This window comes from Esox lucius, chromosome 12 (assembly GCF_011004845.1).
Source record: "Esox lucius isolate fEsoLuc1 chromosome 12, fEsoLuc1.pri, whole genome shotgun sequence".
Classification (NCBI taxonomy): Eukaryota; Metazoa; Chordata; class Actinopteri; order Esociformes; family Esocidae; genus Esox; species Esox lucius.
In genome coordinates, this window is record NC_047580.1 from 687,347 (window position 1) to 695,865 (window position 8,519).

Genomic DNA, 8,519 nt, shown 5'->3' on the forward strand with positions numbered 1-8,519 from the left:
TGAGTAGTGGCAGGCAATTGAATATACACTGCTAAAAAAATGAAGGAAACAATTACTCACACATCATGTCTCGATGAACAAAATATATTAAGATCAAAATCTTTACTGTACATTATGTATTTCGATGAGAACTACATTTTGGGGGTTGTCTTGCTTGTTACCTCTCCTGTGCACCTGTTGTCGCTTTCATTTGCAGCAAAACAGGTGACATTGATTCTATAGTCACATACTGTACAGATTGATATCCCTGAAGTTTCATTGTCTAGGCGTTATACTATGATGATTACGTGTTCTCTTGATTTTTTTTTTAGCAGTGTAGTATACAGCTTCTCAGCCTTGGCACTAATAGAAGTATTAGAAGTATTGCTAAATTTTTTTAACCTAACATTGGTAATGGACAAATCATTGAGCCAAATGAATGGTTCTCTTCAATGCGATTATCAACATTCATCAAAAAAAGATTTGTTTGCCAACAATCCATCACTACTAAGTAACTCTATTGAAAACAAACATATTGACTTGAAAGCGTGTGCTTTCTTTGCTATTCATACCTAGCTTTTTGCAGATAATTTTTTTTAAAGTAAGCAAATCATGGAGCTAATTAACAAATCTTGACACAGATGCAATATATTTCCCAATGCTCAACAGAAAGAGGCAATTGTTCTCAAGAACTAAACATGGACCTAATCCTGTATTCGCTCTGAGCTGCCCTGCGTTAGCCAACTCAAAATGAAAATGACACATCTACAACGTAGTTATGTAGCTATGTTTTTATCAACTGTAGGAACGTTGCCAAATAAGTCTTAGAGTGATAATTTTAAGGGGAAATTACAAAAACTGGTCTGCTGGTAATGCAGTGCTGCTTTCATCCAAGCTAAACTAAAGTTAGCTCTGTGATCAAACTACAATACTTCAGTCAAAGCTAAATATGCCCCTTCAGTGAGTGCTGTGAAACACACCTCCCCAGTCCCACAGAGCTAACGTTTGTTAGATAGAATGCAAGATTTGACTTTTTGAAAATCCATACTACACATTATTAATACAAAGGGGTTCCATTGCAAAGCCCTGGTGTTATACATCTCCAAAAATGATGTCAGAGCTTGAGTAGTTGAAAAACATTGCAAGCTCTTTACTAAAAGCAAGTAGGGTACTTTTCGGTGCAATTTCAGGAAATAATTATCTAACAGTACCTTTTGTTGAGTGCAAACGTATATCCAGTGAAACAGTGCCCTCTTCAGAACAAATAATGAATTACCGATACAAATGTCCACTAATAATATCAGCCGATAAAATCTGTCAACCAATATACTTTGTCAAATAAGTTTGCCTACCCTGGCAGAAATTGTGACATTTTGGCATTGATTATGAAAATATGACTGATAATGTCTTTTACTTAAGGATAGTGGTCATATGAAGCCATTTATTTTCACATAGTTGTTTGGCTCCTTTTCAAATCATAATAATATCAGAAATCACCCAAATGGCCCTAATCAAAAGTTTACATACCCTTGAATGTTTGGCCTGATTACAGACACACAAGGTGACACTGTCACGACTCCCGGGACTCAGGACAGAGGTAAGATCCAGAAGCAGATACAGACACTGGGGTAAAAGGACAATGATGATGTTTATCGTAGTAGTCTGAGATGATAGTGGAGATACGTAAGAATTACGTAGGTGGGTATGAATGTATTGTTGGAGGGTGGATAGTGGGTAGCAGTGGTACGAAATCCTGGAGGCAAGAATGGTCAGAAGGTCAGGCAGGGTTCGGTCAACAGAGTGGGGAGTCAGTCCAGGCGAAGGTCGATAACAGGAAGGCAGAATGGTGGTTGGGAGGGAGGTACAAGACGGGTCTCGGAACAAGGGGCTGGAAACGAACGGTGGAAAAAACATGGTGAGCAGAAGATAACAAAAACAGGATACTCGGGGAATAGGATTAGGTAGAGAACACTGTAATAATTACGTGGCTGTACAATAATCCGGCAGGGACTGAAAGCAGAACTCTCCTATTTATAGGGAGAGTGGCAATCAGCCCCCCAGGTGTGTAGACTGGTGCAGGTTCTCAGGATCAGTGGTGATTACGGGTGCCTTCGTGGAGTGCCGGGAACAAGGAGACTGGTACTCGGGGAGATGTAATGACAGACAAACAGCTCAGGAGGGCTGAGACAGGAACTGTCAAAAGACCTGCGTAATCAATTAATCAATCAAATGTATTTATAAAGCCCTTTTTACAACAGCAGTTGTCACAAAGTGCTTTTACAGAGACACCTGGCCTTAAACCCCAGTGGCTAGGAAAAACTCCCTAAGAAGGCCAAATTTTAGGAAGAAACCTAGAGGACCCAGGCTCAGAGGGATGACCAGTCCTCTTCTGGCTGTGCCGGGTGAGATATTAAGAGTCCAATTGGAATAATTAAAATGCATGTGGGCTAAATCCAGAGTCTATTCTATTTAAATTTAGACTAGGTCAGAAGTATGACCAGATGGACAAGGACTGGGACAGCAACGGGCCCCCCAAACCAGGTACTCCGCAGGTGTGGACCAGGACCTCATGTCCTCCTAAAGTTTAAAACGGAAATGAGACGGGGGTGGGGTCCGGTGACACTGTGGCCCTACCCGGGGGAGGCCCCAGACAGGGCCCAACAGGCAGGAAATCAATCCACCCACATTGCCAGGCATCAACCAAAGGGACACCCGCCAACCGCAACCCCCCTGAATGAGGGCCGAGTGTTGCTAGCAGCGTACAGCCCAATTGCACAAGTGCACAACAGAGAATCAACAACAAGCCAGTGACTCTTCCCCCGAAAGGCATTGGAGGTAGGGCATCCCAGTGGCGACGAGAGCCCACCTGGCAAGACAGCAAGGGTGGACTGTATCAAGCCTACTGGTCACCTTCACGCCCCCGGGCCAGGCTACACCTAATTATAAACCGTGCTGTAGAGATGAGTTTTTAGTAGACACTTGAAAGTTTGCACTGAGTTTGCATTTCTAACCTTAATTGGCAGATCATTCCACAGGAGTGGAGCTCTATGAGAAAAGGCCCTGCCGCCAGCTGTTTGTTTAGAAATTCTAGGTACAATTAAAAGGCCTGCATCTTGCGATCGTAGGTTACGTGTAGGTATGTATGGCTGGATCATTTCAGCAAGGTAAGTAGGCAAGTCCATGTCTTGATTTATAGGTTAAGAGTAAAACCTTAAAATCAGCTCTAACCCTAACAGGCAGCCAGTGTAAGGACGCCAGGACAGGAGTAATGTGTTCAAATTTTTTTGTTCTAGTTAGGATTCTAGCAGCCGTGTGCAGCACTAATTTAAGTTTATTTATTAATTTGTCTGGATAACCAGAGAGAAGAGCATTGCAGTAATCTAGTCTAGAAGTAACGAAAGCATGGATACATTTTTCTGCATCAGTTTTTGATACAAAGTTTCTAATTTTTGCAATGTTTCGAAGATGAAAATAAGCAAGTCTTGAGACATATTTTATATGTTCTTCAAAGGAGAGGTCAGGGTCAAGGATAACACCAAGGTTTTTTACAGTTTTTTGGGATACGACCATGCAGCCGTCGAGGTTCACAGTGAGATCTGCTAACAACGCTCTTTGTTGTTTGGGTCCTAAAACGAGCATTTCTGTTTTATTTGAGTTTAAGAGCAAGAAATTCTCTGTCATCCACTTCCTAATATCTGAAACGCATGCTTCCAAAATAGCTAAGTTAGGGGCTTCTCCATGCTTCATTGAAATATATAACTGTGTGTCATCAGCATAACAGTGAAAGTTAATATTGTGATTTCGGATTACATCGCCCAGAGGGAGCATATATAGTGAGAACAATAATGGGCCCAGAACCGAGCCTTGAGGAACTCCAAAGCATACCTTTGAGTTGTCAGAGGATATGCCATCCACACTAACGAACTGATATCTTTTGGAGACAAGTGTCGCCGCGCAATGTCCGAAGATCAACAGTCATACAGCATTATTTATACTTCAAATATGCCCAAAAGATAGAGGCGTTAAGTTAGCAAAGCAAGTGTGCCATTGGTCCAATTTATGTTCTATACCTTATATGTATAAATGCAGCACAAGCATCATCTTTGCCCATTATGTTTTATATCTTGAATTTCCCCAATATGTGTGTGCGTTATTAATATGTTTCCTGTTTTGTCAAAGACAGGCTGTCTGCTCTCCTACACTTCCTGTTCTCTACTTGCACCTTCAGTTTCAGCTCCTGATACAGACATTTAATATGTTGCCTGAATGCTTACAATAGTTTAACAACTTATTCAATGAATATATCCACACTAGGATGGAGTTTGTCGCTCCTCAGCAGATCAGGCCTGGCCCTATTTCTGGGAGAGTCCCAAAAAGAAGGCCAGTTATCTACAAACTCTACCCCCTGCGACGGGCAGAACTCCGTTTTCAGCCAGCGATTGAGTTGCGTAAGTCTGCTGTAGAGCTCGTCACCACCCCTAGCTGGGAGGGGGCCAGAGACAATTACTCGATGCCGACACATCTTTCTAGCTAGTTTACATGCTGATGCTATGTTCTGCTTCATAAACTCTGACTGTTTCATCCTAACGTCGTTGGTGCCAACATGAATAACAATATCTCTGTACTCTCTATACTTGCCAGTTTTAGACTTCGCTAGCACCAACCCCAGATTTGCGGCTACATCGGTGGCTCTGCCCCCCGGTAAACAATGTACGATCGCCCGCTGATTCTTTAGTCTAATACTGCGTGTAATGGAATCGCCATTTAGTAAAATTAATTTAATTTTGTTAAGTAAGAAATTACTTAAAGATTAAAATTTATTGGAACTTAATACTGTACATTTACTGTATATAAAAATACAGAATCAAATTATTTCCCAATATGCATTGCCCTTTAAATGAACTCTAGAGTTACCACCCATGACTGTATGTTAATGCCTGAGACATGGTTATTGAACACTGTCATGGCACACATTTGTGTTTTATTTCTTAGCACCATCTTGTAGCAGTTTGGTGCTACAACAAAGAAGTAGATGACTAAGATATTTTCTTAGTGGTTGGTTTAGATCATGTGACTCTTAGGTTTGAGGTTAACCAGGAATTAACTCAGTGTTCCAGTTTTCTTTCCATGCGGTTGGACATCAAGTCATCTCTCTGTTTCTTTATGTTTTGTGCCTCGGAAAGGCTTTGCCTGTAAGTTTGTTACCTTTTTTCAATGATTGCATGTATGTATGTTTATATATATATATATATATATATATATATATATGTGTATATATTTGAAAGGCATTAGTTTGAGTTAAAGTTTTTTGAACTTTTGAACAGTGATGTAAATTTGTTAACAATGACACTAAGCAGAGCTGATTTTAACTTGGTATATGTGCTCAGAGAATATTGTCAATTTATTTGTGTTAATTTCGAAAACATTTTGTAACAAGACATTTGTTATATTTTTATATTTCAGTTTTACAAAAGAGAAAGAAGAGGAAAGACTATTACAGTAAAACGTTAAACTTTACTCCTGCGTCTGCCTGTTAGTGTTGCGTAGATGGAACACGCATCTAGGACCGAATAAACACATTAATTCCTTTTGTCAATTCCTTGCCAACAGTAATAAAATATTAAACTGTGAATACTTAACATATTCATAAATCCTTATTTTGAAGTCTTGTAAGCCCCCATCATGAGCTCACGGACTGTTCATTTCAGATGCAGTCAAAATATGCTGTGAAATGTCAGATTGAAATCCTAGCACAGTGGCTAGAACGTCATGTTAAATAAACATTCGTAACTTTAAGGAAATTCCCAGATTTTCCAAATAAAAATCAACACGTCTGCTAAGGTTTATGGAAATTCTGGGAACTTCAGCATACAAGATTGTTGAATGTTTGGTAGGACTGTGTTCTAATGATTTAACAATTAGCAACAAACTAATTTAATGGACATATATCTGATTGTGTACTGTGCAGTTGCAACTAATTTTCTCAAGGAGAATTCACTGACAGGTACAGGATACTAGAAAGCTATTCAGCGATAAAGGACTGGTTGGAGCCCAGAGACTGATTTTGGCTTAAAGGACAATTGTGTTGTGCAGCAAATCTACAGTAATGCCTGGTTCCTGACAGCTGGACTTATTCTGGTATGATGATTCTGCCACGAGATGAAGAAGGCAAACTCCAACCGACGGGGGGAGCTAAGCAAAGCTCAGTTTCTGGATGACCTTTACTGGGGCGTGGGAGACCAACTGCACGACATCATGCCTTGCTGGTTGGTACCAGGTACATCTCTTCTGCTGTCCAGTTAGCTGAGAGAGGAACCTGGGGTTGATGCTACACACGCTACAGGAGGGCTTCTGTGTTTAAAAATTAGGGACGATGAATTGAAGTCACAGAGGGATGAGTTATTTTTGGTACTAGTAACCATCACTTCCGACCCGGCCTGCAGCTATAGAGCCCTTAGATAAAACTGGTCATCTATGTCATATATACTTCCTTTGACCAGTGATTTTAACATAAAACCTTGCTGTACTATGTTATAGTTCTGTGTAAAGAAAATGTGTGGTCTTGGAGTTACGATGCAGGGAATGGTCCAGAAGCATGTAAAGGAGGATCCAGCCATTTCAGGCTTGTCTGGTTCTCTAATTATTAGGGTAATGATATCAACAGCGTCATGTTGTTAAAGAGTACTGATTTGTTGCAGTCCACATCCTAATGAGTAAACTGTTCAAGGATTGATACCAAGGGTTGATTTGGTATGCAGAAGATGGATTGTTGTGGAAATTCTTGAACTAATGTACATTTGAGAAATGTCAGCTTTTCTATTACCTGATATGTAACTGTGGTCTTTGTTTGTAACAAACGTGTCTGCATAATATCAGCGCATCATTAGTTACTCTGACCATTTGTTAACCTGCATAAACCAACAAGGGTATCCTTTGTTCTTCAGGAATGTGTCCGACTGTCTTTTACGATGTTCCCCTTGAAGGATAAGGAACAATTGTTGTCTTTAGAGAATTAATAAGTAATGTACTTGGGATACGGTGGGGGGACAGCCTTCCCTTTGGGTAAAACCTGTGTGACATAAGACAGCTGGGCAGTGTTGTGGAAATTCTGAAACCTGATGGATTCTTACTGTTTAAAGAACTGAGTCCCATTGTTTGGATGTGAGAATGAATGAGTTACTAGTTAGAGATGGGATTTGGTATTTGTCCTAGGGGGGCATCCTTGACCGGAATCCTTGACCGCTTAAATTTCTAACTCTGGAGGTACGTGCACATTACAGTCAGCACTTAAAAGGAAACTGTTAAAAGTACAGTTGCAGTTGGACCGCGAGGGTTAAAATCTGCAGTTGAGGTTAGACCTTATCAATAAAATCTGCAGCAAAGGTTGGACTTTTTGAGAGATTGGATTTCTTTAGACCTGCAGTGAAGGTTGGACCTTTCTAAATCTGTAGCAAAGGCTGGGCCTTTTGAGGGTTTATGGTGTTTGGACATGTGAACAAATGTTTTTTTTTAGTGTTATTAGGTTTTCCGGTGACTGGCATTTTCATTCGGTGACGGATGCGTGGCCTGTCGGGCTGGTTGGTGAATTGTGGCAGAGTTGTCGTCTGGAAGTTACAGAAGGTATACTATAAGGTTGTTTGGAAGGCGTAGGCTACGGTATGTAGAACGAGGTGACTGATTGAAACTTTGGGAAAGTTTGTGTGGAGTGTATTGATCTATGTGTTGTAGTCCTTTTGGCTCAGGTTAGAAGGATCATCCCCTCTGACCGCCCTCACCCTCCCGCTGTGTTTCCGCCGATCGCTGGGACTCGTCGTCCCATCAAGCCCGGCGACACTGTATCGTTGGAGACGTACATTCGACGCAGCCAATCCCGCTGGAGGCGATTTGGACCTTTTCGTTGTGACCGTGGTGGTGTTCACTCCACTTTGGAAGTGTTGAGCGTGTATACACGGGTCAAGAAAATGTCCAAAAGTGAGGAGTCTCCAGTGTTTGCAGTGACTGAAAACAATGAAAACTACAGTCCCTGGGTTGAGGAAGAGACTATGCTAACCGCTACAGCGACTGAAAACAATGAAAACTACAGACCCTGGGTTGAGGAAGAGACTATGCTAACCGCTACAGCGACTGAAAACAATGAAAACTACAGACCCTGGGTTGAGGAAGAGACTATGCTAACCGCTACGTTTAAATTTATGAAGCTACCACTAGACATTCGTCTGGACATTGGATTTGGGAAGATACCAGTGGGAATCAAGACAACGGCTGTTTGGTCGTATTGATCCCACAAGCATAGAGACAGTTTCGGCTTCTCTTTAGCCTTGCCATGAGCGATCCGACGGGAACACGCAGGAATGCTGAACCGCGTGGGGGAGGGGTGCTGACGGTCAGAGGAGACGGACCAGAGTGCGTCTACCGGTGAGCATATATTGATGTTGTTACACTTAATGTACAAGCATTTAGGGAACACGTAGAGTATTGAGTTAAACACACGTTTCTTACGATTCATGGTAAACATATTTTTCAATTGTTGTCCAGTTAAT